This window comes from Hylobates moloch, unplaced genomic scaffold (genome assembly GCF_009828535.3).
Source record: "Hylobates moloch isolate HMO894 unplaced genomic scaffold, HMol_V3 SCAFFOLD_7, whole genome shotgun sequence".
NCBI lineage: Eukaryota > Metazoa > Chordata > Mammalia > Primates > Hylobatidae > Hylobates > Hylobates moloch.
This window is the reverse complement of record NW_026652282.1, coordinates 42777328-42787691: the sequence shown is the minus strand read 5'-3', so window position 1 is coordinate 42787691 and position 10364 is coordinate 42777328. Positions and strand designations below refer to the sequence as shown.

Below are 10364 nucleotides of genomic sequence, written 5' to 3'. Positions count from 1 at the left end.
TCCAAGCTGTCTGGAGCCACATGTGGCCCACAGACAGCGGGTTGGACAAGCTTGCATTAAAAGGATAGTAAGGGACTACCACAACAACTTTGTGCACATAAATTCAACAACTTGGATGAAACAGTCCAATTCCTTGTAAAACGCAAAGTACCACAGTTCACCCACTATTAAATGCAGGCTGAATGTCTCTTATCCAAAATGCTTGGGAACAGAAGTGTTTCAGATTTCAGTTTTTTTTTTTATTTTGGAATATATGCATATACATAATGAAGTATCTTGCAGAATGGGACCCAAGTATACACACAGAATTCATTTATGTTTCATGTACACTATGTTACCTTATAACATAGCCTGAAGGTAATTTTATGTAACATGTTTAACAATTTTGTGCATGAAACAAAGTTTTCACTGCATTTTGACTGTGACCTGTCACAAAATCAGGTGTGAAATTTTGCTTGTGGCATTATGTCAGCACTCAGAAAGTTTTGGATTTTGAAGCATTTTGGATTTCAGATTTTTGAATTAGGGATGCTTAACCTGTAGATAGTCTAAAATGATATTAAATAGATAATCTGAATAGTTACATAACTATTACAGACATTGAAGCCATGATCAAAAAGCTTCCAAATGGAAGTTTCCAGGCCCAGATGGCTTCACTGGAGAAGTCTACCAAATATTTAAATATTTAAATAAAAATTAGTACTTATTCTACACAATCTCTTCCAGAAAACAGAACAGGAGGAAATAGTCCCCAACTCATTCAATGAGTCCAGTATTACCCTAATACTAAAACCAGACAAGGCCAAGAGCAATGGCTAACACCTGTAATCCCAGCACTTTGAGAGGCTGAGGCAGGAGGACTGTTTGAGCCCAGGAGATTGAGACCAGCCTGGGCAACATAGTGAGACTCCGTTTACAAAAAATAATAAAATTGGTTGAGTGTGGTGGCGTGTGCCTGCAGTCCCAGCTACTCAGGAGGCTGAGGTGGAAGAATCACTTGAGGCTGGGAGGTCAAGGCTGCAGTAAGCCATGATCACACCACTGCACTCCAGCCTGAGGAAGAGAGTGAGAGCCTGTCTCAAAAATAAAAAATAAAACCAGACAAATATAGTATAAAAAAAGAAAACTATAGACAAATATTTCCCATGAACTTAGATGCAAAAATCCTCAAAAAAGCATTAGCTAATCAATTCCTTCAATATATCCAAAGAATTATACATCACAACCAAGTAGGGTTTATTCCAGGAATGTAAGACTAGTTCAATATTCAAAAATCAATCCGCATAACCCTCCATACTGACAAGCTAAAAAAGAAACAAAATCACAAGATCATAAAAATTCAGAGTGTTGATGAAATTCAACACCCATTCATGATAAAAACTACTTTTGAAATTAAAAATAGAGGGGAACTTCCTCAACTCAAAAAAGAGGGTCCAAAAAAAGAAAGCCCTACAGCTAAAATCATACTTAATGGTAAAAGGTTGAATATTTCCCCCTAAGACTGAAAACAATGCAAAGATGTCCACTCTCTTATTCAGCATAGTACTGGAACTTCTTGCCAGTGTAATAAGGGAAGAAAAGCAGAGGTATAAAGATTGGAAAGAAAGAAATAAAACTATCCCTGTTTGTATATGACATGATTGCTCATGCAGAAAACCCAAGGAATCTGCCAAAAAAGGTGTAAAACCTAATAATTGAGCTCAGCAAGATTGCAGGATACAAGACCAACAGACAAAACTCAATTGTATTCCTATATATAAGCAGCAATTTAAAAGATAACACCATTTATGACCATTCCAAAAAAATTACTTGGGGATAAATTGAATAAAACATGTACAGAACTTGGGTGATGAAAATTAAAATACACCATTTACAGAAATTTTAAAAGATCTAAATAAATAGAGAGACATACTATGTACATGGATTGGAAGACTTGGCACAGTTAAGACCTAACTTCTTCCCGAGTTGGTATACAGGTTTAATGCAATTCCTATCAAAATCCAAGCAAGATGCTTTGTAGATAGAGACAAGATTTTCTAAAATGCGTATAGGAAAGGCAAGGGAACCAGAGGCATTAAAACAATTTTGAAAAAGAATAAAGTGAGAGGAATCACTCTATCCAATTCAAGACAGCAAGGTAGTACTGGCAGAGGGATAGACACATAGACAATGAACTGAATAGCAAACCCAGAAAGAGCCCACACACAAGTATGGCCAACTTATTTTTGACAATGGTGAAAGACAGGTCAATGGAGGAAAGACAGTCTTTTCAACAAATGGTCCTTCAGTCTGGACATCCATAAGCAAATTAATGCACCTCGACCTAAGTCTCATACTTTATACAAAAAGTAACTCACAGAGGATCACAGACAGCAGTAAGGAGACACAGACAAATCACCATCACAGTGGAGAATTTCTCTCTCCTCAAAGTAATAGAAGAAGCAGACAAAAAAGGATAGATTTTCTATGACACAATTGACGACTAAATAATTAAATATTATTTTCAAGTTATATACAGAACGTTTCTAAAAATTCACCACGTACTAGGCCATAAGTCTCCTTATATTTCAAGGAATGAGCTTCACGTAGATATTTTTCTAACACAGAAAACTAAGGTTAGAGATCCATTACAGAGATAAACTTTTGCACACTGAAACCCCACTTTTGAATAACTCCTGGGTAAAAGACAAATGAATACAAGTTAACACTCTTAAAAAACATAATGTTCCAAACCCAATGGGGCTTAGAATGAACTTTAAGACCTTAACGGTGATATTAGAAAAGAGAAAAGCCTGCAAAATGATGAGCGAATCGTCCAACTCAAATTAGATAAACGATTCCATCACTGGCCACACAGAATCGCCCAGCACTCACCCTCCCCGGCCCCCCATCACCTCCACATCCCTGGGCACTGAACGTCGAATCCTCCTGACAACTATCAAACCCCGGCTGAGAACCGGCGAGAACCGCAGCCGCTTCCGGTCACTACCCCTAGCACCGCCCTTTTTCGGGGTTTGGGACTTCACATGAATGAGGGAAAGGGGGGGTCCGCGCGTGCGCAAAACCACCTTTGAGGCTGCTGTTAGCCAGGAGTCAACATGGAGAAGTTACGGAAGTGGGTGCTTTAGGACGCTCGGTGCCCCCTCGGCGGCGTGGTCAGGTGGGGAACATGGCCGCGCCCACGTCGCCCTTCCCCATGGGGTACACCATGTTGGAGGAGTGTCCATCCGTATTGAGGATGAGGACACCTCTAAACTCACAGAGCAGGCTGTGAGTTTAGAGCTGTCTGCTCTAAACTCAGGTGGAGCTGTCCCGCTGGTGGCTGGGAGCACGGGTGGGGACGTTTTTCTGGGCGGGCTAACTGGAGGAGGGGTCTTTGGATCTGTAGTCTATGGATCTATGTGATACCGCTCCGAGAAACTGAAGGGCCTCTCGGAAAGAATCAGGGGCGGCCGCGGCCATCTCCTGGCAGATACCACAGGATGAGAAGCGGGGAGATGTCAGGCTGGTTACAGGCTTCTCCTAGGACATACCACAAGGGAAGGAGGAGGAGAAATCAGGGTTATGCAAGCCCTCCTAGGATATGCCATGAGGTGGAAAAAAGGGAGAACTCAGTGCTGGGTTCCCCTCCTGCTGTGCCTGTGGGGCTTGGATGCGGGGTTTGAATGCTCCAGCAATCTACCTTATCTCCCACGCCATCTACCCCAGCTAAAAAGGGACTATGTAGTACCAATACTAATAATTTTTAATGTGTCCTTAGTCCAATGCAATATGTCAATAAAAATCTTTAGGAAACTTTATTATTTTTATTTCCTTATGAAGTAAAATATATGTGGTCATGGTGCCCTTACTTTGGAAATGTAGCTTTAATACAAGGCTCTGCTTCTACCCTTCAATCAGTTTGCTGCCCCATCTCACCTCCAATGTGTAAATTCTGGAGATGCCCCTGCCCTCTGGGAGATGTCACTGGAGCAGAAGGGGAAGAAGTCGTACAGTCCTTCACCTAAGAATGCCTACTCATCATTCAAAACCCAGTTCAAATATCTCCTCCTCCAGAGAATCTTCCTGACAGAGCTAGAAGCCTGTGTGCCCTCCTGAAAGCCTTTCTGAATCCTCAGGTGAAAAAAATATTTTGAGAGGACCTGGTGTAGGCTGAAGTGTGGACTTGCTGGGGACTCTCAATCCAGTCTTATCCCCTCTGGCCCTCGGTTTAACAATCTCGAAGGTTAAAGGTGTCCTAGTCCAATTAGTCTCAAACTAATTTTTAGTCTGACAGATCCAGCAATCAATAAGGGAGAATGCACACCAGGGGCACCATGGGCAGCTCACTAAGCAAAGGAAAAGATAGAGTTCTTATAGGATTTTGAGGAGTAGTGGAGTTCAGATGAAATTAAATGAAGCAGTGTTTTAGTGGGCTCAAAGGAAAGCAGGGCTGTATGTAAAGGGTCATTGTCAGGTCTGAACTGTGAAGTGAACCCGGAGTGCTGTTTCCTTGGAAACAATTTAGATGTAGAATTTTGTGTCCCCAGATAACTCTTGCCTAAAGCTTTGCACCTGGGTTGAAAATTGAATCTTGCTTCTCTGTCTGGAAGTGACTTAGAATCTCCCATGAGAATCAGATGTTTCCCTCTTACTGATATCATTTCAAACAGCAAAGTTTCTGATAGTCTATGATTGTAGAGAACAAAGTTTCTCATTGACTAAGAAAGCAATAGGCACTTAAAGTAGGGGTTCTTTATGGCATTACAACTGCAGCATGCCCTTAGAAGAAATAATGTTTCCTGTGAATTTTGCATTTGGCTTTTTATGTGTCTGTTCTTCCATCCTGATGAATAGCAAGGCAGATTTTTATAGTCCGATTTTCATTTTAATTTTCTTAGAGAGTTGGTATCTTTGTCCATTTTCTGCTACTATAACAGAATATCACAGATTGGGTAATTTATAAAGAAAATAAGCTTATTTGGCTCATAGTTCTGGAGATTGGGAAGTCCAACTTGGTGCCAGCATCTGGTGAGGGCCTTATTGCTGCATTATTCCATGGCAGAGGACAAGAGGGCAAGCAAGAGTATGAACAAAGCGAAAGCACAAGGGACTGGGCTCACTTTATAACAACCCACTCTTGAGGTGACTAACCCATTCCCTCAGTGATAGCATTAATCAGTTTATGAGAATGGAGCCTCCATGACCTATTCACTTTTTAAAGGCCCCACCTCCTAATACTGTTACAATGGCAATTTCAATATGAGTTTCAGAGGAGACAAACATTTGAACCATAGCAGTTGAACTTTGATTATCCCAGCTTGTCATTCTGCCCCTGCATCCCTGGTCTGGGCAAATGTTTGTTGAATGAATAAATGAAAGAAGAATGGAATCAGTGGAAGCATATTTGGCATGCATACACTTCTAATAGAGTGCCAAGAATACCATTGTTAGTGTTCTTGGATGTCATAATAGTACCAAAAAAAAACAAAAGTTCTGTTAGATCACTTCAGAGAAGAAGGAAATATGGAGCCAGCAAACAAATAAAGAGATGTTCAAAATCATTTGTGATTAGGGAAATACAAATCAAGACATGATAAAAATGACATTTTATACCCATTCAAATTGCAAAAACGTAAAAGTCTGACAATATCAAGAGTTGGAGAATATGTGAGCCAACAGGATCTTTTTGCCCTGTTGAAGGAATGTAAATCAGTGCAACCACTTTAGAAAATATTTTTGCGTTTTCTCCTACAGTGAATATATACACACCTTACAATCCAGTGAGTCCACTCTCATGAATATAGCCAAGAGAAACACTTGCACCAGAAACCTAGGATATGCATGTTTCTTAGTCTGCTTTCTGTTGCTTACAACAGAATACCTGAAACTGGGTAATTTCTAAAGAAAAGGAATTTATTTCTTACAGTTATGGAGGCTGAGAAGTCTAAGGTTGAAGGGCTGTAACTGGTGAGGGCCTTCTTTCTGGTAGGGACTCTCTGCAGAGTCCCAAGGTAGCACAGGATATCGCACAGGGTATCACACAGTGAAGGGGATGAGCATGCTAGCTGAGGTCTCTCTTCCTCCTTTTTTTTTTTTTTTGAGACGGATTCTTTCTCTGTCGCCTAGGCTAGAGTCCAGTGGTGCGATCTCGGCTGCCTGCAACCTCTGCCTCCCGGGTTCAAGCGATTCTCCTGCCTCAGCCTCCTGATTATAGGCACGCACCACCACACCCAGCTAATTTTTGTATTTTTAGTAGAGACGGGGTTTCACCATGTTGGTCAGGCTGGTCTCGAACTCCTGACCTTGTGCTGGGATTACAGGCATGAGCCATTGCATCTGGCCTGTCTTCCTCTTCTTATAAAGTCACTAGTTCCACTCCCATGATAACCTATTAATCCATTAACTCATTAATGGAGTAATCCATTCATGAGGGCAGGGCAGAGACCTCAACACTCAATCACCTCTTGAAGGCCCCACCTCTCAATACTGCTACGTTGGGGATAAATTTCAACATGAATTTTGAAGGGGACAAATATTCAAGCCATACCAGCATGGCATCCTGTTCACAACAGCAAAACCTGGAAACAAAAATGGATGCTCATCAACAGGAGTCATAATGAATCAACTAGAACAACACCCAACAATATGGATGAATATTAAGGGTGAGGAACTGTAATCCCAAAAGATTATATAAAGCATAACACACTTTTATAAACTTAAAAGCTACTAATATAGGCTGGGCACAGTGGCTCATGCCTGTAATCCCAGCACTTTGGGAGGCCAAGGTGGGATGATCTCTTGAAGCCAGGGGTTCAAGACCAGTGTGGGCAACAAAGTGAGATCCCCGTCCCTACAAAAAGTTTAAAAATTAGTCAGGTGTAGTGGTGTGTGCCTGTAATCCCAGCTACTCGGGAGGCTGAGGTAGGAGGATCCCTTGAGCCTCTTGAGGAGTTCAAGACTGCAGTGAGCTGTGATAGTGCCACTGCACTCCAACCTGGGTGACAGAGCAAAACCCTGTCTCTTTAAAAAAAAAAAAAAAAAAAGCTACTAATATAAAGGATATGAACTATTTAGGATTTTGTGTAGTTGCAATAAAATTACATTAAAAAGAAATTTTAAAATGACGAACTTGGGATTCAGGATGATATTTACCTCAGTTGAGGGTGGGGACAAGGCAACGAATTGGGGGACTCCATGGATAGATGGAGGTTGTCATCAAGTCCGTACCTTTTCTTTTGGGTGGTAGGTGCATATATTCATTCATTCATTCATTCATTCATTTTAGAGACTGAGTCTCACTCTGTCGCCCAGGCTGGGGTGCAGTGGCACGATCATAGCTAATTATATTATTAAAAGTAAATATTTAAATTAATTGGGAAAATTTAGGTGTTAGATAATGTGATAGTTAATACTGAGTGTCAACTTGATTGGATTGAAGGATGCAAAGTATTGATCCTGTGTGTGTCTGTGAGGGTGTTGTCAAAGGAGATTAACATTTGAGTCAGTGGGCTGGGAAAGGCAGATCCACCCTTAATCTGGGTGGGCACCATCTAATCAGCTGCCAGCACAGCTAGGATATAAAGCAGGTAGAAAAACGTGAAAAAGGCTACAATGGCTTAGCTTCCTAGCCTACATCTTTCTCCCCTGCTGGATGCTTCCTGCCCTCAAACATCGGACTCCAAGTTCTTCAGCTTTGGGGACTCGGACTGGCTTCCTTGCTCCTCAGCTTGCAGACAGCCTATTGTGGGACCTTGTGATTGTGTGAGTTAATACTGCTTAATAAACTCATATATATATCACCTACTAGTTCTGTCCCTCTAGAGAACCCTGACTAATACAGATAAATATCTAACTGATAAAAAGAAAAAATCTGTATGGAGAAAAGTGGCATCTCTCCCTTTAATGGGGCAAGAAAACATTTGGCTCCAGCCCAGAGATGCCACCTAGTGGTGGCATGAACAGGGAGGCAGGTGCTCCATGGCCTTGACATTTACTGCTGCCCCTGGCTCCATGGGTCACTCTATTGAGTCACTTACCTGCTCAAATGTCTCTTCTTCAGAGGTCTTTCTTCCCTGGTCTATCCCAACACTCGAGCTTTTCGCCAGGCTTCAGTTCTCTTCATAGCCTTCCTTTGTATCAGAAATTATTGTATTTGTTTACTGTTTGCTCATTTACTTGTTCATGCTGATACTGCAGTGATTTCTGCTTCTTACATATATGGAGTAATCAACTGCTTTATTTCTAGTATCTTTATTATACAATGTAGAGGGCAGCAAAATACGCACATCAGAGTCATTTTCTTAAAATATTAATGATTTCCCCAAAAGACTCTGCAGGCATCTCTGGACGACATGACTGCTATAATAAAATTAATTTGGTATAAGTAATGCATGAAATACCAAAGAGATGGAGAACTTATAAATACTTGATGAATTGACCATCCGGCACCGTTCTTGGTACTTGATGTTTGGTGCAACAAAACAGCCCCCAAATCCCTAACTTCATGGAGTTAACATCCTAGCAGGGAATAGAAGCAATAAGCATTTTAAAAGAGCAAATTACAAAGGTGACAACTGCTAAAGAGGGGATGTTATAGGGGAGTGATGTGAGTTGGAAATGCTGGGAGAACTGCCGCTTTATGTTTTTAGTTTTTATTTAAAAAAAAATAATTTTGGCTGTGCACAGTGGCTCACACCTGTAATCCCAGCACTTTGAGAGGCCGAGGTGGGTGGATCACGAGGTCAGGAGTTCAAGACCAGCCTGGCCAAGATGGTGAAACCCTGTCTCTACTAAAAATACAAAAATTAGCCGGGTGTGGTGGCAGGCTTCTGTAATCCCAGCTACTTGGGAAGCTAAGGCAGAGAATTGCTTGAACCTGGGAAGTGGAGGTTGTACTAAGCCAAGATCGTGCCACTGCACTGCAGCCTGGGTGACAGAGCGAGACTCCATCTCAAAAAAAATTATGTTTTAAATTGTTGTGGGTACATAGTAGGTGTATATATTTATAGGGAAGACAAGATATTTTGATACAGGCATGCAATGTGACATAAGCACATCATGGGGAATGGGATATCCATCCCATGAAGCATTTATCCTTTGAGTTACAAACAATCCAATACACTCTTTATTTTAAAATGTACAATTCAGTTATTATTGACTATAGTCACCCTATCGTGCCATCAAATAGTAGATCTTATTCATTTTTTCTAACTATATTTCTTGTACCCGCTAACCATCCCCACCAGCCCCCCATTATCCTTCCCAGCCTCTGGTAACCATCCTTCTACTCTCTATCTCCGTAATTGTTTTGATTTATAGCTCCCACAAATAAGTGAGAACATGCAATGTTTGTCTTTCTGTGCCTCGTTTATTTCACTTAACAATGATCTCCAGTTCCATCCATGTTGTTGCAAATGACTGGTCTCATTCTTTTTATGGCTAAATTGTATTCCATTATGTATAAGTACAATGTTGTCTTTATCCATTCATCTGTTGATGGACCTTTAGGTGGGTTCCAAATCTTAGCTATTGTAAACAGTGCTGCAACAAACATAGGAGTGCAGATGTTTCTTCCATATACTGATTTCCAAAACTGCCACTTTAAATAGAGAGGTCAGTCGGGATTCTTTACATTTATATGGGTACCCAGTTGAAAACCAAGAAGAATGCAAAGTCTGAGTATTTTTATATCTGCAGCTAAGGACATAATGATGAGCACCTGCGTCCTAGAGCAGATGCAAAAATTAATCCACAGCCAAGGTCTCCTGGTCACTCCTGTCTTGTGTGCCTCCCTTTAGTAGGGGAAAACATTTTACAAAGTCTTCCACCGACAGAAGTCAAAGAAAACTTTGTGAAAAGTATCAGGTTCAATGGCTGAGCAGGGACCTCAGGACCAATAACCACAACCATTTACATACTTCAGTAGATAGCAAGCAATAATACCTTATTTATTTTACACCCAGCTTTTTAATGGAAAATTTTCACACCTACACAAAAGTTGACAGAATTGCAGTATGAATATTCAAATACCTTCCACCTAGAAGTAACAAGTGTTCATCTATGTCACATTTGCCTTATATTTCTGTTTGCATATATACAGGACCCATCATTTAAAAACAGAGTCAAAAGAAAATGATTGAAGTGACTGCTATAGAGCTTAAAGGCTTTATTCAGCTGAGGTGCATCAGGTAATGTCCTGATTGAAGCAGGGTCAGGGTTTTTATGAGGGAAAGTAGAGTATGTGTTCTTGCTTTTGGCTTAGGTAGCTGTATGTGTACACACACACACACACACACACACACACACACTAGAGAGAGACGGGGTCTCGCTATGTTGCCTAGGCTGGTACCAAACTCCTGTCCTCAAGCAATCCTCCTCCTCAG

The 10364-nt window shown here is 41.1% G+C and overlaps 1 protein-coding gene and 1 pseudogene across 1 annotated transcript in view; one reads left to right on the top strand and one right to left on the bottom strand.

Moving 5' to 3' along the window:
- Positions 1 to 2980, bottom strand: part of ZNF81 (zinc finger protein 81) — a 99966-nt gene extending 96986 nt beyond the window's left edge. Inside the window, exon 1 of the mRNA XM_032756824.2 lies at positions 2875 to 2980. The gene's annotated coding sequence lies outside the window, so the exon portion shown is untranslated. The remainder of the gene's footprint in view (positions 1 to 2874) is intronic.
- A 118-nt stretch (positions 2981 to 3098) lies between these two features.
- On the top strand, positions 3099 to 3825 carry LOC116811282 (uncharacterized; annotated as a pseudogene).
- Positions 3826 to 10364: the final 6539 nt, after the last annotated feature.